The 24,872-nt window shown below is 34.3% G+C and overlaps 1 protein-coding gene across 1 annotated transcript in view; it reads left to right on the top strand.

Moving 5' to 3' along the window:
- The first annotated feature begins 1,149 nt into the window (after positions 1-1,149).
- Positions 1,150-24,872, top strand: part of LOC149939641 (bone morphogenetic protein 2-B-like) — a 63,862-nt gene continuing 40,139 nt past the window's right edge. Inside the window, exon 1 of the mRNA XM_090178351.1 lies at positions 1,150-1,928. The gene's annotated coding sequence lies outside the window, so the exon portion shown is untranslated. The remainder of the gene's footprint in view (positions 1,929-24,872) is intronic.

The raw sequence follows: 24,872 nt of genomic DNA, 5'->3' as shown, positions 1-24,872 counted from the left end.
ACGTAAGGAATATTTCGTTATTTCTATATCATATTTTCCAGCTGTAATATCTATAAAAAGTCTGTATTTCATGTATTTCGTGCCGAACTATTTTTACTTCCAAACGTCGTTTGAAAAAATGAGCGGAAGCCTGGGCAGGAACATGTTTCAAGTTGATTAAGAGTGTAGAGGGATGAATTCTTAAGTCGGTAGATATGTAATATCATAAGCCTATCAAGGCCCCCTAAGTTTGAAACGAATGGGAGTTTAACGTTATGCTAAAGATTGGCCAAACTGGCTACAAGAATCCACCTAGTGGTGAAAAACTGAAACTGACGCGCAAACCCCCTAATGCATGCTACCGGAAACTGCTTCGTAGATGGCAAGAGGAATAGGTCGTAGGCGTGAGGGGATTGGGAGTATTTGCTCTTTTTCTCCGCCAGGTAGCGTAGATCCTAATTTTGCTTTATTCCGCGCCTTTCTAGTGCCGAATACTTGGGCCCTTCTGCCCAATTCTGCCTTGATAGGCTTATGATATTATATACTTCTGATGCTAACTAATATGCGGATAACAGAAACTTTGTTTTTGGCGGTATCGACTTCATGAGCGTTTCTCCGCTTCGATCACATCGTATAAGTTACGCGCCACAACTTTCTTTAAAATTCTTTCCGCTAGATGTCAGCTCGTTCCAAAACGGAACGGCCTCCGCGAGTTTTTGAAAGTTCGAGACGATTGGCCGGCCTCGGGGCACGAAAATGAACTGGTAAAACCGTATCGCTTCTTCGAAACGTATTCTTAGTTCGCATAGCAGCGTGGAAGGAGTAGGTACGTCGATAAATTCGCTTTCGTTCATTAGCAACAGCTCCGCGATTGGGCTGTTAGCCAGCGGAAACCGATTTAAACCCGATTGGGACATTCGTAACCGTCTAGCGTCCGCGGCTTTTCCTCCGCCAGGGGTCCCCTCTCCGTTTGCCCGCGAGCGTCCAACGACGGAAGGTTTTTTCGCTCGCCTTCGAAGCCGTACGTTTATTACGGTGTCTTTCATTACCTTTTCCCAGTCAGCCATTGTACGCTTAAGACGCATTTTCCTCAATCGCTCCGAACTTTGAAACGATTCCGTTTTCGTTCGTTTAATTCTAGCGTACGACCATTAGAAAAATAATGTAGCGTTTTCCGTTTCGCGTCGAAGTTTTCGAGAACGAAACATTTACGGGCGCTATCAAGGTGATCAGCCTCTTTTCGAGAATCGACTTGAATTTCCGAAGGATATTTTCACTGGTTTGAAGAATAAAGTTGGCGAAAACGCGAACGGCGCGTCAACCTGACAATCAGCCATGAGTACCGCCGGCGAAGACCAACGTGTTTTCCGGTTTGCTTTGACCGAGGAAAGATCAGGTTTTCGCAGCCAGTCCTTAGCGCGTGTTTGGATAATTCCGTCGTAATTGCGCGCGGTGAAAACGGAGAAAACACCCGACGATTCGAGCTTCTTTACCGTTTCGAAATTCGCGACTCACTGGGCTTTCGAAGGGCTCGGAAATCATGGTTGACATTTTTCAGTCGTTCTCCACCGATTTGAAAGACTTACACGAACTGTTTCCGCGCTTCACGCGAAAGACAAATAATATCCCGCAGGATAAAGAACAACGGCGTCACTGTCCGCTTCGAGGTACGTCCACCATCGAGCCTCGTCGGCGGCTATTTCGCCGAGATTAACTCCTCCGAACCAACGACCGTTCATCGGCGCGGCAATCATTTCGCGTCTTGGCCAATCGTTTCGACCAAATTGTTACGCAACGAAAGCTTTTTGGAAACTATTATATATCCCTGGAAACAATTTTGTTCGCTACATGAAACAGAAGGTCTCCGGAGGCTTTCTGTCCCCTTAACTGTGGTGGCTCACATCACGTCAAACTGCTGCTGATGCCCAAAATTATTTTGCAAGGCAAAGGTAAGCGTCGTATCCCTTGATGGCTTCAATTTGTATCGGTTTGCTCATTTGGTTCGGCCTAAATTATTTAAGGTTCATTTGATCGGTTAAGTGCACGTGAATTATCAGTTAAGCGAGAGGGTGTTCTACCGAAAAATGAATTATCAATTAAACTAATGAGTGTTAATTTCAATCTCAAAACTATATTGAATTTTCCAGTATGAATAACCTTACCGCCATCTATCGGTTTAAAAAAAATTGCACCGAATAAGGCAGCGCGTTCTTAAAATTAGTCTAGCGCAAGAGTACCAGCTTGGCAAATTGCGATAAAATAAAAGCGCGTGACAAAATTATTGAAGTTGACTGTACTTGAAAATACCTGTACATTATTGAAACTGGCGAATTGTAATCGCGTGATCCAAAAAGATCTTGTAACGTTTAAAATATTCCCAAATTAGAATAGTGTTATTTTAAGCGATGAAAATTGCCTTAAATATTGTCCAGCGCAATTAATAAAGTTAATTTCTTGGGGTATTCATTCGGGCAAATAGGACTGTGAATATTATGATTAGTAAAGTTTCAAAATATTCCCAAATTAGCGTACTGATATTGTAGTAATAAAAAGTATCATAAATATTATTAAGTTACTATTTTGGCCTATTTATTCGGTCGAATAGGGTGGTTAATATTAACAAATATAAACTAGTAGCTTTTTTAAACATTTCGAAATTAAAGTACTGGTATTTTAGGCGATTATAATGTCCTTAATTTCTTCCCTTAATTTCTTCCCTTAATTTCCTTCCCCTAATTTCTCCACTTAATTTTCTTCCCTTGCATCCCTTCCTTTATTTCTTCCCTTAATTTATCCCCTTAATTTCTCCCCTTAATTTCCCTCCCTTAATTTCTCCCATTTATTTTCCTCCCTTAATTTCTCCCATTAATTTTCCTCCCTTAATTTCTCCCATTAATTTTCCTCCCTTAATTTTCTTCCCATAATTTTCTTCCCATAATTTTCTCCCCTTAATTTTCTGCCCTTAATTTTCTGCCTTAATTTTTTTCCTTAATTTCTTCCATTAATTTTCTCCCCTTAAATTCTTCCATAATTTCCCACCCTTTGTTTCTTCCCTTAATTTCTTGGACCTAAATTTCTTCCATAAATGGTTTCCCCAAAATGGATTTGTCAATTGATTCGTTCGAGTAGGGCTGTGGATATTGGCATGAGTCGGAAGAGAGTCCTTAATTGGCGACGGGGTATTTCGAGCGAGAAACGAGCCCTTCCGAAGAGGCCGTCGGGGATCCGCGAACGGCCTAGATTGGGCTCGATGACCCGTTCTTTTGGGGGAAACTTAGGCCCGCTACGAATCCATCGTCAGTGGCTTATTGGCGAGTGATTGGACCCAGTCGAAGATTCAAATCGCGTCAAAGTACGCTTTCTGACGGGCAGGGGCCCCCGGGCTCTCCATCGCGCCATCCTAAAAATAGAAATTCGAGCGGGCTATTTAATGGCACCCCTTTTTGATTGGGTCGCCGCATTTCTGAAGAACGCTCCTTAGCGCGAAAGTCAAAACAAAATTAGATATTCAAGGGTATGTAATTAACAAATCACGTGTCGCACTCGTGAAAACGAGTCTCATTTTGCCGTTCGCTGTCCTGACGTTTGCTTTTGCCAATTCATTTACTTCTTGTATAGCCATAAGCGAATAATTAAAGTTTTCGCGTTAGTGACCCTTTATCTACGCCGTGTTCGGGTTTTACCGATAACGCCTACAAATCACGCGATTTTAATCGAATTACAAATTCGCCGTAATGAATATTTTTAGAACTACCCAAAAATTAATAAAAATTTCAATAAGATTGCTGTAATTATGTCACTTTTGCAAACAAAATTGCGTTGTCAAAAGCAATTTTATCATTACCCAAAATTGTTTGCTAGAATGAAAATCTTTGGTTAGTACTCAATTTAGAACTAACCACTGAAATAGGTACTGATTTGTAATTGGTCTTAAACCAAAAGAACGGAAAAAATTAAATTATACATTATAATATAGTATAATAGCAGTTTAAATTTTTACAATTACACTAATTTACCAATTACTTATAATTACTTATTTTTTATCGAATGGATTATACATTTATAAAGCGCTTAAATTAGTTTTGACAATTTTAAAGTCAATAATTATAACGTTTTTAATTTTTGAAGAGTACCCCAATAGCAAAGGCCTTTTCAAATAATCCTTGGATAAAATAATCTCCACCAGAGGGCTGTTTGATGTATACGTTTTTGGGTGTAAATTTGATAGCAAAGACTTTATTATAGTCGTCATTGCTAAGAAACGCGTCAACTAAACGCATTTAGGCGATATTACGGAACCGGCCTCAGTCGTAGTCAATGGAATGCTCTCGCGAATTTCGATACTTCGCTGGCCGAGCAAAGGCCACAAGAAAAACAGAGCGTTTTCGGTACCCCTTTTCGGCGCTTGGGGACGCGCCAGTACTCGAGAAGGAGTCGATATGAAAGAGAAACCCCCCCCCCGAGTTGACTTTTTGTTTGTTTGGCGATGAGTGTATGCATTTCAGCTTTCGGGGTAGCTCGCGCCCCTATTATTCTCAAGATGTTTATAACTGGAAGCGGCGGTTTGGAGGAGTGCCTCGGAAACTGCTCCAGTACTCCATATAAAGACGGGGACATGTACCGGGGCTCTCTGAGAGGGCTCGCCACAATGGCCCAGCGGGGGCACCTCCCCCCCTCTCCCCGGATGCTCGGACATCTAAGTGCGGAAGTGCATTAGAAGTATTTTACGAGCGAAGTATCCATATTATTATTAGAAAACTAATGTTATTCAAAATGATTTAGAAGGGAATAATATACGTGTAAGAACGGCCCGGGCCCGCTGAACGCGCCTAACCCAAGAAGTTTCGAAAGAATATACCATACTAGGCGAAAACTATTCGCTAGTTTTGGAATAATTCTTAGGAAACAGCGAGCAACTTCAAAATACAGTTTGGTTGTTTTTGTATGGAAGAAGTTGGTAGTTTGGGGTAAAAGTTGTACTCTTTTCGTCCCAAAGCGAGCGAATAGTTTTGGCCTATTGTCTTTTTTTAACTATTACACAGGGAATATAGTAAATGTCCCTACTCAGTGTAATTTCTTTAAATTTTATTTGAGCCGTGAGGTCGTGAACCCATTCTCGGTTCGCCGGGAAATGAACACGGGCTCCCGTTGGAAGCGTTTCATTTCGGACATTCGAGATGAAAACTTCGGTCGTAAGGGCGATTTGATGTACTTCTGGTAAGGGTACGAAGAAAGGAGCCCCCAACTGAGGGTTCGGGGTATTTTATGGGCAAAAGGGAGCCGTCAAGCGATTCGTCGTGGTATTAGCAGCGGACGGGGCATTACGGGGAACGGGATCCATAAGCGCGCCTCGTCTCGACTGTGCGCGGAATCAATAATGAGCGCTCTTCGTGGAGAGAGGAATGCCTTCGCGACGAGGACCACCGACGGCTCCATCCTCTGCGCCGGAAATATCGGCTTGCGCTTTACCGACGGTCATTATTCTCATTTTCAATATTTACTCGGATAAAGATTGCTCTTAGGGCTCCGTATTTCGTGCCAATTGAAGCAACCTAGACTTTAGTATTCGTATTATCAAGAATGTGTTTATTTCAAGCTAGGAAGAATTACTATGTTGAGACGATTTTTTAGCTTTGCTCCGAAAATTCCCTTCGCGCTCTAAGAGTAAGCTACCAATCCCCCTACGTGCTCCAAGAGTAAGCTACCAATCCCCTACGCGTTTCAGGAGTAGGCTCCCAATCCAACTCGCGCTCCAAAGTAAGCTCCCAATCCCCCTCACGCTCCAAGAGTAGCCTCCCAATCGCCGTAGCGCTCCAAGAGTAAGCTCTCAATCCCCTACGTGTTCCAGGAGTAGGCTCCCAATCCAATTCGCGCTCCAAAGTAAACTCCCAATCCCCCCTAGCGCTCCAAGAGTAAGCTACCAATCCCCCTCACGCTCCAAGAGTAAGCTACCAATCCCCTACGCGTTCCAGGAGTAGGCTCCAAATCCCCTACGCGTTCCAGGAGTAAGCTACCAATCCCCTACGCGTTCCAGGAGTAAGCTACCAATCCCCTACGCGTTCCAGGAGTAAGCTCCCAATCCCCCTCGCGTTCCAGGAGTAGGCTCCCAATCCCCTTCGCGTTCCAGGAGTAAGCTCCCAATCCCCCATCGCGCTCCAAGAGTACGCACCCCATCCCCTCACGCTCCAAGAGTAAGCTCCTCAAAAAATAAAATCAGGTCATTCTTACTAAGAATAAATAAAAACTTTATTGGAGTGATGGTGTCATTCATGTGCGTTAATTCGACTTTAGGGATATTTTTACGAATTAATTTATTTGCAAGGTTTTAATTTTTCTTAAATTTTTAAATTTTAGTTTTTCTTGAATATGTTTTGCGTCTATTAATCGTAAAAATATATAAATAGACGTTAAATGTTTAAGAGAGCCAGGACCTGCAAGTTACTGTTCATATAGTGCTTTTTGAAATAACGGAAACTTTGAGCTGAAAGCCTGAAATAAATACATAAAGTTTGGAACAATGTGGAGGGAAGGGGGGGGGGGGCAGGGTTATCGTCGCTAATTTGCTGTTAGTAAATTCAATCCTGGAGTTTTCTTTTGAATTAATTAATAATAGTCAACATCATTTTTTCATCTGCAAATCGATAGAAAGTACGTTATTTCACCATTACACCTTGGAATTTAGAGTCAAAAATTGGAACATTTCGTAAAAAGCAGAATTCAGAAATTCCAAATTACCAGAAAACGTTTTGTAAATTTATATAAGTTTTCAAATAAATTATTTAAGAATCTGACACTTTGGGATACTCAGTTTCCATTAAAAAATACACGAAATATTATTTAAACTTGGATCGGTCTCATGTTTTGCGATACACTTTTACTGAAATGATTTTTGAAACCTAAAATACTTCTATGTATTTTTGGAAAACAAATGGATACTCCAGCAAATAAAATTCAGGGCAATATAATTAAAAATAATATTTAAATTTGATTAAGATTAATTTGAATTTTAGTTTACGGTACCACTACATTCAAATTAGCAAAATATTTCAATATAATATCAATTAAAATAACTAATATATTAAAATTTAATAAAAAAAATAATAAAAATCTATAAAAAAATTATAAAAATCAATAAAAAATAATAAAAATCTATAAAAAAATTATAAAAATCAATAAAAAATTATAAAAATCAATAAAAAATAATAAAAATAAATAAATATTTATAAAAATCAATAAACAATTATAAAAATCAATAAAAAATTATAAAAATAAAAAATATATAAAAATCTATAAAAATCAATAAAAAATTATAAAAATCACTAAAAGTAATAAAAATCAATAAAAAAAATTAGAAATCAATAAACAATTATAAAAATCAATAAAAATTTATAAAAATAATAAAAATCAATAAAAAATAATAAAAATCAATAAAAAATAATAAAAATCAATAAAAAATAATAAAAATCAATAAAAAATTATAAAAATAAAAAATAATAAAAATCACTAAAAATAATAAAAATCAATAAAAATTTATAAAAATCAATAAAAAATTAAAAATCATTAAAAAAATAATAAAAATCAACAAAAATTTATAAAAATCAATAAAATTAGATTTAAATGAAATAAATAAATAGCAAAGAGACACTAACTGTATTCATTTGCCACGAAATATAGTAGGATTCGAGTAGCTTTTAATATATTGTTAAAAACGTCGAAAATGTTCCACAATTTCTTGATAGACACAATCTTGTATATATACGGCAGGGAGGTTTTTTTGTCAATATGGCACTTGCGCGCAGTATTTGGTCCTCTGGAGGATATTTTCCGTGGAAATGCGTCGGGGAATGGAGATTTCATCCCCTGATAGCGATGATGCCTTTCAGGGCCACGCGCGTGATGGCATGCGCGAGGGTAAGGTCACGGCGATAACCAGCGCCGTCCTCCGAGACACCCAACGCGCTCCTCAGTCCAGCTTCTTCGCCCGAAACTTCTCGCTAAAAATGAAGAAACGTTCTCGCTAATATTTTCCGAAATAAAAAAGCGCAAAATGCCGACGTAAATCTATCCTTAGATTAGAAAAATTCTAGAATGTAGAATGATACGGGATTCCGAAATATAAAAAAGAACTTTCTTCTGCGTATGTGACTTGGCAAAATTACCGTCTTCAGCGAGAGCCCGGGTTTCGCCACCATATTATATATAGCAGCTTATTTTTTATCCCATTACTTCTGTTATCGTATCGAGCGGCCGAGACAGATATTATTCCCAAAATTCGAGCTCGTTTGGTCCGTTTCCTTTATATTCGTTATTAGGATACGTCAAAGGCCTCGCGCGAACGCTATTTCAGGAATGTTCGCTAGATTCGCGGCGTTGTGTTCGAAATGTTTTTCCGCAGGAGTGCCTTTACGCTGATTACGAAGGACGATTCTACGGAAAATGCCTGTATACCACCAAGAACGTATCTATTTATTCTTAATACCACCAAGAACGTATCTATTTATACTTAATACCACCAATAACGTATCTATTTATACTTAATACCACCAAGAACGTATTTATTTATACTTAGTACCACCAAGAACGTATCTATTTATACTTAATACCACCAAGAACGTATTTATTTATACTTAATACCACCAAGAACGTATTTATTTATACTTAATACCACCAAGAACGTATATATTTATACTTAATACCACCAAGAACGTATTTATTTATACTTAATACCACCAAGAACGTATTTATTTATACTTAATACCACCAAGAACGTATTTATTTATACTTAATACCACCAAGAACGTATATATTTATACTTAATACCACCAAGAACGTATTTATTTATACTTAGTACCACCAAGAACGTATCTATTTATTCTTAATACCACCAAGAACGTATTTATTTATTCTTAATACTCCAAGAACGTATTTATTTATTCTTAATACCACCAAGAACTATCTATTTATACTTAGTACCACCAATAACGTATCTATTTATAATTAGTACCACCAAGAACGTATCTATTTATACTTAATACCACCAAGAACGTATTTATTTATACTTAATACCACCAAGAACGTATTTATTTATACTTAATACCACCAAGAACGTATCTATTTATACTTAATACCACCAAGAACGTATTTATTTATACTTAGTACCACCAAGAACGTATCTATTTATTCTTAATACCACCAAGAACGTATCTATTTATTCTTAATACCACCAAGAACGTATCTATTTATTCTTAATACTCCAAGAACGTATTTATTTATTCTTAATACCACCAAGAACTATCTATTTATACTTAGTACCACCAATAACGTATCTATTTATACTTAATACCACCAAGAACGTATTTATTTATACTTAATACCACCAAGAACGTATTTATTTATACTTAGTGTGTGCGCATTTAGGGAATAACCGCAAGCTGAAATAATTAGCCTTTGCAGTTAACATACATTCGCCTAGCGGCCAACGACAGAAGCTCAATTAGCTGCTGTATTATCGTCTGCCTAGCGGATTAAGCAGACGTGCTTAAAAGACGAAAATCTGGATGCTAAGTTAACTTATCGCGTTAGCCGTTAGGGGGCTCTACGTTAAATGAAAGGGCTAACGATTCTAAACAGAGTTCTGCTGTATAAAACTAAGGAAACCGTACCGTTATAATCTTGATGCAGAAAATCAAGCATCTTCAAAATGGAATGAAATTATTAGAGGTCAATCAGGGCTTTTAGTGTTAGTCATCCCGAGTAAATTAAACTACCCTGTATTTTCGGCCATTTATTAAAGACTTATATATATTCTCTGAAATTGCGCAATAGTCGACAATATTAATTAGGTTTACGACTGACAAGAAAGTTTGTTTCTTAAACGGCCTGATACGTTTTACCTGGAAAGCATCGCAATAGCAATTTTCTGCCTCAAAGTCGGAGAGGTTTTGAAAGAGTTTCGGCATTACTTTAATTACTTTTTCTGGGCGTATGATTCGGCGGAAAGCCATCGCAAGCTCCAAGAACACGTTTTCCAACGAATTTATTCTCAGGAGGAATATTTCATTTCAGTTTGAGTAACTTGAAACATTACCGGCTCACGCGGTAACTGTTTCTACGCGTGCCTTTCTTCAAATTGCCAGCGAGTTTCCGGTGATTGATTCACCTCCACTTTAAAAATCATGAGAAATCGTCATTTGGATTAAATTGCGCGATCTATGGCCAAAATTGAAAATACTATAATTTAAGTATTACTTCACTTGCAAATAGAATGTGTGACAAGATGCTTGAAACCTTTAGCATTGAGTTTCCACTTGACCAAATGCATTTAATATTTCGTGATGATATATTTTATTGAAGTCCTTTTTAATTTTAATTTATTGATACGTTGAAAAATTAGTGAAAATTAATATTGTCATATTTCAAAGATGATATTTTAAGGAATTTTGCGAATTAAAAAAAATTAAATTTTATATTACTTTTCACTTATAAAAAATATTCGTAATAACATACGAATTTATTTATAATTATTTTGAAAACGTATATTATAGAGTGTGTGTATATTAATTAAAATATAATAATATAATATAATATAATATAATATAATATATTAGAGTGTGTATATTAATTAAAATATAATATATTAGTGTGTATATTAATTAAAATATAATATATTATAGTGTGTATATTAATTAAAATATAATATATTATAGTGTGTATATTAATTAAAATATAATATATTATAGTGTGTATATTATTTAAAATATAAGATATTATAGTGTGTATATTAATTAAAATATAATATATTAGTGTGTATATTAATTAAAATATAATATATTATAGTGTGTATATTAATTAAAATATAATAAATTATAGTGTGTATATTAATTAAAATATAATAAATTATAGTGTGTATATTAATTAAAATATAATATAATATGATATAATATAATATAATATAATATATTACATTATGTATATTAATACAAATTAATTTTATTAAATTATGTATATTAATACAAATTAATTATATTAAATTATGTATATTAATACAAATTCATTATATTACATTATGTATATTAATACAAATTCATTACATTACATTACATTATGTATATTACTACAAATTAATTATATTACATTATGTATATTAATACAAATTAATTATATTACATTATGTATATTAATACAAATTAATTACATTACATTATATATATTAATACAAATTAATTATATTACATTATGTTTATTAATATAAATCAGTTACATTACATTATGTATATAAATATAAATCAATTATATTACGTTACATTACATTATGTATATAAATATAAATCAATTATATTACGTTACATTACATTATGTATATAAATATAAATCAATTATATTACGTTACATTACATTATGTATATAAATATAAATCAATTATATAACGTTATATTACATTATGTATATTAATATAAATGAAATATATTTCATCATATTATATGAAATCTGTTAAGATTTATGGAACATAAATTTAACAACGATGTTATTAAGTTTTATAAATGCCAAATTTTGTACGATGTCTTTTAATCTTGTATAATTTTGATAATGAAACATCGCGTGAAACTATTTCTAACCCGATACTATACTCATATAATCAATTCTGTGATCGTGTGCTTGTCTTAAATTAGTGTGAGGAGCGTTTTGATAGAAATGTTCACATTTGAACGTGAGTGTATCAGCAGCGCTGCAGCCAGCGCGAATTTTGGGTCACGAGAGATTGACTTTATTAAAATTTCGTCGGCTTGACCCAAATCCAGCTCGTTCCTTTGGCTTGTAAACGAACGCAGCGATGGTAGAGTGCGCACTCCCTTTCCAATCTTTTTTCATTCGAAGAAACTGGAAATCCAACTACCGCTACCGCTTCTATCAATATCCGCGAAACACCAGATAAATCATTCGAAGAAATCATGCTTTTTCTTATTCAATGCTTATCGCATTTTGTCTATATACGGTTATTCATTTGGGTGCACGGTATTTTTTTCTTACTGTGGTTTTCCATAAATATTTGTTTCGCTACCAGAAATATTTATTTCGTTAAATAGGAAATTTGTTTCTTTCTATAGTATTTGTTTCTTTCTATAGTATTTGTTTCTTTCTATAGTATTTGTTTCTTTCTATAGTATTTGTTTCTTTATATAGTATTTGTTTCTTTCTATAGTATTTGTTTCGTTCCATAAGAAATATTTGTTTCGTTCCGTAATAAATATTTGTTTCGTTAAATTGAAAATATTTGTTTCGTTCCATAGTAAATATTGGTTTCGTTAAATTGAAAATATTTATTTCGTTCCTTAGTAAATATTTGTTTCATTAAATTGAAAATATTTGCTTAATTCCGTAGTAAATATTTGTTTCGTTCCGTAGTAAATATTTGCTTCGTTCCGTAGTAAATATTTGCTTCGATCCGTAGTAAATATTTGTTTCGTTCCGTAGTAAATATTTGTTTCTTTCCGTAGTAAATATTTGTTTCATTAAATTGAAAATATTGGTTTCATTAAATTGAAAATATTGGTTTCATTAAATTGAAAATATTGGTTTCATTAAATTGAAAATATTGGTTTCATTAAATTGAAAATATTGGTTTCATTAAATTGAAAATATTGGTTTCATTAAATTGAAAATATTTGTTTGGTTCCGTAGTAATTTCCCCGTTTTATGTTACGACGAAGTGAACTACTACCACGAAACAAAGACAATGTTTATTTGGTTGTTTAAACACTCATTCCGAGCCAACGAAGGTTATTTGAAGGTACTTCTTTCTAAAAACGAGAACTAGATTGACATCGGTTTTGCCCCCGTGTTTTGCATCTAATACAGTTGTCCTTTGATGGCCAGTTTCAGCATTCCAACAAACTTTTCAGATTTCGGTGGCAGCTCTGTTTATAAGAAACGCAATTACAGCGCGTGGAACCCTTTCGTCGAATTCCTCGAACGGAGTGTTACGTGTACATTTAAATACCAAGGACGTTCCGAAGGTCATGAGGATCAAATATTTTATAGACAGGTATTTCCACCAGTTTTCCACCTGAAAAGATCGCTATTTCGTTACCCACGACAGCCGATGTTGGCACCGTGTGTAGAGGTCTTAACGTCGCTAGCGATGCCAATTCCTTTTGACACTGTAACCATTTGCAGCGCTATTCGTAACGTTGTAAAGGGGAACTTTCGGTACTGCAACGACGAATTCCAATGGTGCTTTTTGGGGTTAAAGTGTTCGGGCGACCGGTTTCCAAAAAGTATTTACCGTACCGGTATCTGGGTCGTGATACCATCTTCCACAAAACGCACCGTATCTCTTATTTATCTTGTTAAGTTGATGATGGCAAAACTCATTTCCTCGCTAGATGGTCAAGTGCTGATGTTAAATTCTAAAACAATGTAATTGTTCTTTTAATATCGTTGCAAACGATACAAATGACTAATCCCATGTTTAGGTTTTATCAAAAGTATATAATCTAACTCCCTAGTGAGAAGTATCCACCTATACAAATGAAACGGGTTCCTTCGCAGGTTCGATATTCACGCCAACGGGCGGATGAATTTTTGCACGAGACTGTACTGAAAAATAAAAATATGCGCGCGCTCTCTAACTTTAACGGTACGATGAATCTAACGTAACCACGTGACCTCTCGTATTTTATATAAAGAGCTATAATAATTTTAGTAACCACAACTATTTCTTCAGTGCAGTTTCTCGTGGTAGAAGATGGGGCTGGACATCAGCTTTGTTTTAAATAGATTTCCATTAGGAAAATGCCTTCAAGTTTTGCAGATCAATTCCAATAACTTCGGTTCATTAACTTCTGGTGTAAGTGTGTAAAAATGGGTTAACAACAGCGACATTTTGTTAGACAAGAGCTTACGTTACAACTATAATGCGCGATGAAAGATGGCGCCACCGTGTTGACAGTGCGGAAGGCCAAATCACCTTACAAAACTAGTTATAAATCAAAGTTGAAATTTTTGTTTTCATGAAGCAAATAAATGAGATAGATAATATATTGGTTAGTTATTAAAGGGCTATTGATCGTATTCACAATTGAATTCTGGATCACCATCAGCAATTCAGCATCATTAATTGGGATTTCGGAAATCGTAGGTGTGGTTTCCCTTCCCCTTAGGAGATGCGAATTAAAACCGTCCTCCCTAGGATAAATGTTTTTTGTTTATTTTTTTTAAAAAAAACTTTTGAAAATTATCCTAAGAATGGGTGTTTGCGATTTTAATTTTTGAAATAATACCGTTTATGTTAGAGTTAATAGTAGGGTGATTTTTTTTAAGAACGTCCACCAAAGTGTAGAAAGGCCAATAAAAACATAGGACACCAAGCCCCTTTAGCAAGGAACTCGGGTGCTCCAGAGATAATTTAGGGAAATTAAACCGCAAAAACGAAAGATTGTCGAGCCCCATGCCCCTTTAGCAAGGAGCTCGGGTGCTCCGGTGTGAATTTAATGAAGTTAAGTAATTTAGGGAAAAAAAACGAAACGCTGTCGAGCCTCGTGTTGTTAAAATTTTACCCAAAATCCTTGATCAATTTAACCCAAAATCCTTGATCAATTTAACCCAAAATCCTTGATCAATTTTACCCAAAATCCTTGATCAATTTTACCCAAAATCCTTGATCAATTTTACCCTAAATCCTTGATCAATTTTACCCTAAATCCTTGATCAATTTTACCCAAAATCTTTGATAAATTTTACCCAAAATCTTTGATCAATTTTACCCAAAATCCTTGATCAATTTTAACTAAAACCCTTGATCAATTTTACCCAAAATCCTTGATCCATTTTACCCAAAATCTTTGATCAATTTTACCCAAAATCTTTGATCAATTTTACCCAAAATCCTTGATCAATTTTAACTAAAATCCTTGATCAATTTTACCCATAAAATGGTCAAATTCATCTTTTTGGGTAAGTTTTGAAAAAAAAAATAAGTAAGTAAGTATGTAAACCTTGTGAAATTGTCGAGCCCCATGCCCCTTTAGCAAGGAGCTCGGGTGCTCCGGTGTGAATTTAATGAAGTTAAGTAATTTAGGGAAAAAAAACGAAACGCTGTCGAGCCTCGTGTTGTTAAAATTTTACCCAAAATCCTTGATCAATTTAACCCAAAATCCTTGATCAATTTAACCCAAAATCCTTGATCAATTTTACCCAAAATCCTTGATCAATTTTACCCAAAATCCTTGATCAATTTTACCCTAAATCCTTGATCAATTTTACCCTAAATCCTTGATCAATTTTACCCAAAATCTTTGATAAATTTTACCCAAAATCTTTGATCAATTTTACCCAAAATCCTTGATCAATTTTAACTAAAACCCTTGATCAATTTTACCCAAAATCCTTGATCCATTTTACCCAAAATCTTTGATCAATTTTACCCAAAATCTTTGATCAATTTTACCCAAAATCCTTGATCAATTTTAACTAAAATCCTTGATCAATTTTACCCATAAAATGGTCAAATTCATCTTTTTGGGTAAGTTTTGAAAAAAAAAATAAGTAAGTAAGTATGTAAACCTTGTGAAATTGTCGAGCCCCATGCCCCTTTAGCAAGGAGCTCGGGTGCTCCGGTGTGAATTTAATGAAGTTAAGTAATTTAGGGAAAAAAAACGAAACGCTGTCGAGCCTCGTGTTGTTAAAATTTTACCCAAAATCCTTGATCAATTTAACCCAAAATCCTTGATCAATTTAACCCAAAATCCTTGATCAATTTTACCCAAAATCCTTGATCAATTTTACCCAAAATCCTTGATCAATTTTACCCTAAATCCTTGATCAATTTTACCCTAAATCCTTGATCAATTTTACCCAAAATCTTTGATAAATTTTACCCAAAATCTTTGATCAATTTTACCCAAAATCCTTGATCAATTTTAACTAAAACCCTTGATCAATTTTACCCAAAATCCTTGATCCATTTTACCCAAAATCTTTGATCAATTTTACCCAAAATCTTTGATCAATTTTACCCAAAATCCTTGATCAATTTTAACTAAAATCCTTGATCAATTTTACCCATAAAATGGTCAAATTCATCTTTTTGGGTAAGTTTTGAAAAAAAAAATAAGTAAGTAAGTATGTAAACCTTGTGAAATTGTCGAGCCCCATGCCCCTTTAGCAAGGAGCTCGGGTGCTCCGGTGTGAATTTAATGAAGTTAAGTAATTTAGGGAAAAAAAACGAAACGCTGTCGAGCCTCGTGTTGTTAAAATTTTACCCAAAATCCTTGATCAATTTAACCCAAAATCCTTGATCAATTTAACCCAAAATCCTTGATCAATTTTATCCAAAATCCTTGATCAATTTTACCCAAAATCCTTGATCAATTTTACCCTAAATCCTTGATCAATTTTACCCTAAATCCTTGATCAATTTTACCCAAAATCTTTGATAAATTTTACCCAAAATCTTTGATCAATTTTACCCAAAATCCTTGATCAATTTTAACTAAAACCCTTGATCAATTTTACCCAAAATCCTTGATCCATTTTACCCAAAATCTTTGATCAATTTTACCCAAAATCTTTGATCAATTTTACCCAAAATCCTTGATCAATTTTAACTAAAATCCTTGATCAATTTTACCCATAAAATGGTCAAATTCATCTTTTTGGGTAAGTTTTGAAGAAAAAAAATAAGTAAGTAAGTATGTAAACCTTGTGAAATCGAGAAAATCCCATGCTTTTTTAAATGGAGATTTTTGTTTTGAGAGATCAAAAACATTTTCGGTTGCCATGGGAAAACTAAAGCCCATTACAACCTTTCCCTTTGGCAATTTTCATACTACCGTAAGGTCTACCTAACCCCTGAGTTTCAACAAAATCGGTGATAACCACCCCGGGTAGTCTCCTGTCAGTGGGTATCATTTTCTCGTCAAAAAGGCGGAAGTATATACACCGAATCAAAGCGGAACGTGTACTGCACGTAATAGTTTTAAAAATGCATTATATTAGACAGGTTAGGACATCCCTGGAAAAGGTATATTGCTAATTATCAGGGTTGTTCAAAATGCAAAATGTTTTTACGAATGCACTCTGTTTACTTTTAGCACTAACTGTGGTAACTAATTATTAATTAGTTACGAACTTTCTCTACAAGAGCTGCGATGATGGTACCAGAGTAAAAACATTTTGAAAATGTTTTTCCACATGTCAAACCCACAAAATGCAAAATTTAAAATGCCAAATACTTTTATGCCAAAATGGAATTTAGCATTTTGCATTTTCAAAATGCATTTTGAACAACCAATACCGTGAGTTGAATACTTAGACTATACTTGATATGTTATTTATACTTATGATTTTACTAAAAACCGTGAGTCAACATGATAAGTGGTAGAGTAATAATAATCAGCTAGGCTAATACCCGCAGCACCAACTTAGACCAAAGACATCTGGCGACTTCTAATGCCATTAATGTAGGTGGTCGGGTTACTATGTGTTAGAGGATTTGGGCAAGCTCTTCATGCAACGTGAGCCAACAGCTCCCTTAATTCACAATTACTGAAATTACTTATTTAATAACCTAATATAATTATTGTAAAATTTTGAATAAGACAAAATTGTTTAGTAAAATGGTTAAATAACCATTTTACTAAACAATTTTGTCTTAAGCTTAATTGATCTTTTAGTATTCGTGTTGTAATTTGGGTTAAGTCATAAGTAACATAATAACAATAAGTATGACACTTCCTATTGATTTAATGCTCATTTTCTAACCGTACCTTTTTTCGGCACTGAAACTCTCTTCAAGCTGTGACTAGGACTCGCGACTTACCGTTTTGGATGACTACGTTTTGATAAAAATTTAAGCCTAATATCGGAGAGCACGTTCTGGAGTCGCGAGGGGCTTTGGCTTTGTTTAGAAGCCCTCGTGCAAATCATGCGTGATAAAAAAAACATGAGCTCGTGGCCGAGGGGCTGATCACTCCGCGTAATCGGTGTACAGAGCCGTACCTTTGACTGTACTAATGGGATTACGCGTAATCTTTGAAGTCCCTGCCTTTGGCAGTGGTAATCTAAGCGTAATCCGGTGTACAGACCTTCTAAGAGTGGTTAGCCCCTCGCTCGTGGCGCCGAGAAAAACTTTTTTAATTTTTATCATTTTAGCCTAATATTCCGCCTATCTATCGGAAACTAGATATTTCGGCTTAGAGGAAGTCTCGCTTATTTTAGACACTTGAAGGCTCTGTGCTAAGAAAACATCTTGATAACGCAATAACTATGAAAATCAGTTTGGTTGTAAATCTCGTTAATTGTCACACTTATTGTTATTATGTTACTTATGGTAAAGTATATTCTAAATCGAAAAATGATCTGCAACCCCGGTCTGAGATTTGTTTTTAACTTAACTAGTTAAGCTATAGTTTCTGATAAACCTGGTGGCAGATATTTAGGTGATCCACTATCCAAATATACACTTACCATCATCGCCTTTTCTGTTTATTCTAAATTGTTACTGCTCTTAATTGGGCTTAATTTTGTCGTAAAACAAATTTAGTAGAATTTTATTAATCGTCTCAACCTCAATTTTTCAAGACTTTTTTGAGGTTATATTTTAGTTTCAACCTTGTGACAATATTGTACAAGCGAGCGACGTTCTTGCGCGAAGGTCAGGGCGCCAAGGTCAGGGCGCTGATGTCTTGCGAGTAATTAATTCGTCTCGTGTGATTGTTAGTGTCTGGAGATGTTGTTTAGACGGATTAGGCCCGCGCTAGAAACCGCGTACGGGGGACGTGTAGGGTAACCAGTCTGTACGCGATAAAGCTACGTCTGCACTGCTACAAGTTCCACCTAGGCGTTTTCGATGTACGCGAGCTTAATCAGTCTATATTACGCGCGACTGGCATTCAGTTTTGGGAGCAGCTCGGTGCGTTTCTGCTAGCGCGTTTCTGTAACGAGTTTTAACATGCTACTATTTATTATTTTTATCCAAAGCCACTAAGTACTCCTTCGACGGATACGTGTGATCAAAAGTATATAATGTATCTATAACGAGATAAGAATCCATCGCTACGCCCTCTTTTGGTTGATTTTGTAGCATTTGTCCGAATTTCATTTGTCCGAATCGAGGCGCATTTGTCCGAGTGCTCATTTGTCCGAACTGTAAAAATATGGTTCAGATGGCCGAATTACGGTTTCATTTGTCCGAAAATTATTTTGTATAATTTGTTGGCAATTTAACCATTCTATCCGTTTGTCAAATGTCCGAAATGTCATTTGCCCCATCGTGATACATTGGCTTTGGTCAAATTCGAAAGAATCACATTTAACCGAATTGTCTGAACTAGTGTTCAGGCCTTTTTTCCGGAACATTTTCCGAATTTTTCCGAAAAAAAATTAAAAAGTTTTCATTCCATGATTAGTCTAGTACATTGTTTGCTATTGTAAATAAAGCGGCATTTTCGTTTAATTTTGCGAACCTGAAAGTAAAATTTAACCTCTAGGCTAGTTTAAACTGATTAACAATGTAACACTGTTAATGTTTTGTAGTAGGAATGTTAATTTTCCGGAAAAATAAAATGCGGAAAATTTTCCGAATTGCGAAAAATCAGATATACAATAATATTCGCGATACATGTTTGATACGTGTTAAGTTAATAATAATAATAATAATAATAATCGGCTAGGCTAATACCCAAGGCACCACCTTAAGCCTATGTCATCGAGCGACTCTTAAAGCCTTTAATTCGGGTGGTCGGGTTACAAGGCGTAGGAGGGTGGTGGCCAGCCCTGCAAGCCACGCGAGCCAACAGCTCCCTACACTAGTCTCAACATAGTCGTTATCCCTAAGTAGAAATAAAGACATTGTTGGTTAGGCCTTGTAGAATAAATGTAGGTCAGGAATCCATACCTCTACTTGGAATGCTTATCGCTCTGACGGCTTTGGCCCCGCCTACGAGATAAAATATGCTCTGCGCGCGCTCCCCTCTCACGTAGTTGTTTGCTAAGTTAACATAGTGACGTCGCAAAAACCGTCAGCCACATCGAGACGAAAAACTGCCGCGATAAGCATTCCGAGTAGAGGTATGGATTCCTGCTTAGGTATTATAGGGAGATGGAGACTTTTGTGGTAAGAGGCGCGTGATGGTCGTCCTAATCGCGTTTCATCGGCGCAGCAGCCTCTGCGAAGCATCCGCCGAGAGGAAGCGAGTGTTCGTAATTGGCCGCTCATTTCTGGGGAATCTCTGTCGGAAGCGATTTAGATTTATGAGCTACTTCAAACATTGTTGAACGGAACCAGTACGGGCGGAGGCGTGGGCGGACGCGCTTTAAGAGAGTAGCAGCGTTGCCCCCTCCTGAAAATCAAATACCAGAGACAAAAAAAAAATACGATTTCGGGAAAATATTATCGTATGCCGGAAAAATCTTAATTTTCCGTTAAATACGGACGTTACTCTCGTGAAATAATATTTTTTTAATAAGCTCGACCAATTGAAAACTTGTGTTTAAAAGTTGCAGTTTTAACTGGTTTTCAGCCAAATTAAAATCATTATCCAATGATCGAAAAATGCCTACTATGTAATATCGTACGTCCCAAAAATTACCTCGAAATTAACGACTGGTACGCAATAATTATCGTACGTCCTAGCCCTTTCTAGCGTACAATTTTCATTTAACGCGCCTTTTGGCAAAGCATTTTACGGGCGGGGGGGGGGCATATTCTGAACTTTCCCCTTCCAACGGTTTAGCCAATGAGAAATGTACACACGAAAATAACCGTCTATAAACGCGTTGCGTTCTCCTTATGAGGGGTGTGTTTGTTGTGCACGATTATCTGTGGCCACTAAGCTAGGGTGAACACCCGCGAGAGGTAAAATAGATTTGTTGGAATATATATTAAGCTCATTTTTCTTGGGACTTGAAAAGTACTCTTTTTTAAATGAAAGAAAATTATGTGGTTTTCCAAAGGGGGGCAATTTGGGTGTTTTGCCCCGGGCACCAAAAATCCTCGTTACGCCACTGACACCCGCGAGAAAGACGCGTACTTACCAATTTTGAATAATAAAGAGGTAGGAATAAAGGCTACTACAGACTTTTCACTCTAAAAGTCAGTTAACAACCGTGAATTCAACCATCGAAGGGCAATATTTTGCGCGGATATTTTAGAGTTATTATTCGTTATTCTATATTATTTTTTCCGATTAATACTTTATATTTCCAATCACCTCTAAATAACTCTCGTTATCTCAGAGCGTTTCGAGGAATCAATGAGTTAGCTCGTCGATTTGATTGACTTTTAAGAGGACGCTTTGTCTAATCAAATCATTATTTAAATAATATTGATTTTAATTACCTATTTTACTTCAATGTATTAATGAAAATGTACAAATATAGGTTCTTTACCAATTTCAATTCTGAGTAAACTAAATCAAATTTAATTTTTAATTAGTAATAAAATTTTAGTTTACTTTACCGCTGCACTTGAATTTAATTAGTAATTAAATTTTAGGTTACATTACCACTGCACTCAAATTAAGGAAAATATATATAAAACGTAAAAAATGATTAAAAAACGATTAAATCACATTGAAATTAAATAAATGTACTTTTTAATACTGACAGACTTGGATGTGGATTCTCGAACAACGCTAAACATCGCTCCAACATTGGCATTGTCTCCTAAGTACAAAAAATTAATTATTGTCACTATAAAAGATGATGTGATCTTCAGAATCTTAGAAGCGTAGGTAGATTTCCGAGATTTATCAGCTATCAGTTACTTACGTCCCATTGTTAGAAGGACAGATAAATGAATAATAATCATAATTTACCCATTACTTTTCGTAAATAACGCTGTAATGGTTTATCGGAAATTGTGAAAATAAATTTAGACCGACACACATGTGTAAGGGAAAGACCCTTTAAGGTTCTAACGCCATTAAAGGTTTGATTTTTAAATACGCCGATTCTTATTAGACGGCGCCACTAGTCTGAAACGCAGATTTTTTCAATAGTATAAAATCATTGAAAAATTTAAATTACGTTCTTTTTAAGTCGAAATTTTTGCAAATTGAACATTTGTTCACAGTTTTACATAAAAAATCGCTTAAAATAATTTCAAAAGTGGTTATTTTTTTCTAAGAAATGAGTTGAAATTTATTTCGCTCCAAACGTTGAGATTGCCGCCACCTAGTGTAAAGCGAAACGTAAATGAAAGAGTTGAAATCGAACCTCGAAAGACTTCCCTCTAAATGTTCGTTTCACTGTAAGCATTTGCGAATTGGTATATATATTAATGGCAGAATGCGAACCAGTTCATTACGAATTACATGAACGCAATCATTTCCCGTCAGTCGTCAGAGCACTGATCGCTGTCAAATGTTCCTATTGGGGTTAGAGCGATTCGTTTGGGGTTAGAGAACACCGATGGCCGTTCTTTGGTAATCACCGCAGTGCCGAACCACACCGGTATGTACTTCGTATTATCAATTTCTGTCTTCGTGTTATAAACATTTTATTTTTCCTAATCATCGCCAAGTATTTATACTTGTTCATAAAAATGATTTCCATCATTTTTTAATTGATTACCAAAGATTTCACCGAATTCTAAAGATTTCTTTTGATTCCAAATAATTTCTAAAAATAAATCTTTGATTTTTAAGATATGTATTTTTTCTGATTATTTCGATTATTTTTGATTTTCTAAGATTAAGTGCGACTATTTTTGATTTTCTAAGATTAAGTTCGACTATTTTTGATTTTCTAAGATTAAGTTCGACTATTTTTGATTTTCTAAGATTAAGTTCGACTATTTTTGATTTTCTAAGATTAAGTTCGACTATTTTTGATTTTCTAAGATTAAGTTCGATTATTTTTAATTTATTTTTATTTTTCGGATTTCTTAAGATTTAAAAGTGTTTTTAAAAATTTTACAGATTTTTTAATTTAAGAAAATCGAGTAATCGATTTTTTTCTAAAAGTTAAGCAGATTTCTCAAGTGTCTGGCCCCTCGTAAAAATGTTACTACTAGTCAATGAACGCTCTTGTTTGGCTTTCTTCTTAGCATTGCTGCACTAACTTTATTTTTTAAATGAACTGAAATGGTCAGTGACACTTGAAAATTCGTAGTCGTATTTATTAAATTCAAACGCGTGAAATGCGTCATAAAAGTAACTAAAAACTATGATAAATATTCCATATATTTGTGGAAAAATGCATTATTATTATTTATTGTTTTTATAATAATAAATCATAATTTTCGATGGGTTGCTTAATCTGTCTAATATTTGACCATTGAAGTTCCTTCAAATTCTGGTCGAATTTTTCAAATGATTCTTAAGCAATCGAATAGTATTCAAATTTATTAATTTTCTAGATTTTGTCATTTTCAATGATAATATTCTTTTAAGTTTAATCATGTTTAAGAATTTGAACTATTTGATTCCTTTAGTAGTCGTTACGTATTATTCCGGATGTAGAGCAAAATATGTATCTCAATAAGTAACGCCGACTCTGAAGCTTATACGAAATAACATTGATTGTTCTACCGATGCCCTAAGAACTGTAAGCTACGGTTATACCGTCGCTTGAAACCACTATCCATGGGTAGTTTCTCTAACTATCGTTGGTCGGATGTTCAGAAAAATCCCGTTGACTTACCGAAAAATCCTGGATTTTGGGCAGATCGACAAATCCATGTGTTTTTTACAGTTGGATTTGTGAAAAATATAACTACATGTATTTCTTACAGTTGGATTTTTTTTTTAAATATAAATCCCTGTATTCACATAAATCCATGTATTTTGTACAGTTGGATTTTTGAAAAATTGAAATCGCTGTATTAATATAAATCTCTTTATTTTTCACATTTGAATTTTTGAAAAAAAGAAATCGCTGTATTAATATAAATCTCTGTATTTTTAACATTTGGATTTTTGAAAAATATAAATCTCTGTATTTTTAACATTTGGATTTTTGAAAAATATAAATCTCTGCATAAATATAAATCTCTGTATTTTTCACATTTGGATTTTTGAAAAATATAAATCCCTGTATTAATATAAATCTTTGTATTTTTACAGTTGGATTTAAAAAATATGTAAATCCGTGTATTAATATAAATCCCTGTATTTTTACAGTTGGATTTAAAAAATATATAAATCAGTGGATTTTTACAGTTGGATTTAAAAAATATATAAATCAGTGGATTTTTACAGTTGGATTTAAAAAATATATAAATCAGTGGATTTTTACAGTTGGATTTAAAAAATATATAAATCAGTGGATTTTTACAGTTGGATTTAAAAAATATATAAATCAGTGGATTTTTACAGTTGGATTTAAAAAATATATAAATCAGTGGATTTTTACAGTTGGATTTAAAAAATATATAAATCAGTGGATTTTTACAGTTGGATTTAAAAAATATATAAATCAGTGGATTTTTACAGTTGGATTTAAAAAATATATAAATCCGTGTATTAATATAAATCCCTGTATTTTAACAGTTGGATTCGAAAAATATAAATCCCTGTATTAATATAAATCCCTGTATATTTACAGTTGGATTTAAAAAATATAAATCCCTGTATTAATATAAATCCCTGTATATTTACAGTTGGATTTAAAAAATATAAATCCCTGTATTAATATAAATCCCTGTATATTTACAGTTGGATTTAAAAAATATAAATCCCTGTATTAATATAAATCCCTGTATATTTACAGTTGGATTTAAAAAATATAAATCCCTGTATTAATATAAATCCCTGTATATTTACAGTTGGATTTAAAAAATATAAATCCCTGTATTAATATAAATCCCTGTATATTTACAGTTGGATTTAAAAAATATAAATCCCTGTATATTTACAGTTGGATTTAAAAAATATAAATCCCTGTATTAATAT

This window comes from Leiobunum rupestre, chromosome 6 (assembly GCF_980474605.1).
Source record: "Leiobunum rupestre chromosome 6, qqLeiRupe1.1.hap1, whole genome shotgun sequence".
Classification (NCBI taxonomy): domain Eukaryota; kingdom Metazoa; phylum Arthropoda; class Arachnida; order Opiliones; family Sclerosomatidae; genus Leiobunum; species Leiobunum rupestre.
This window is presented reverse-complemented; position numbering and strand designations above follow the sequence as displayed.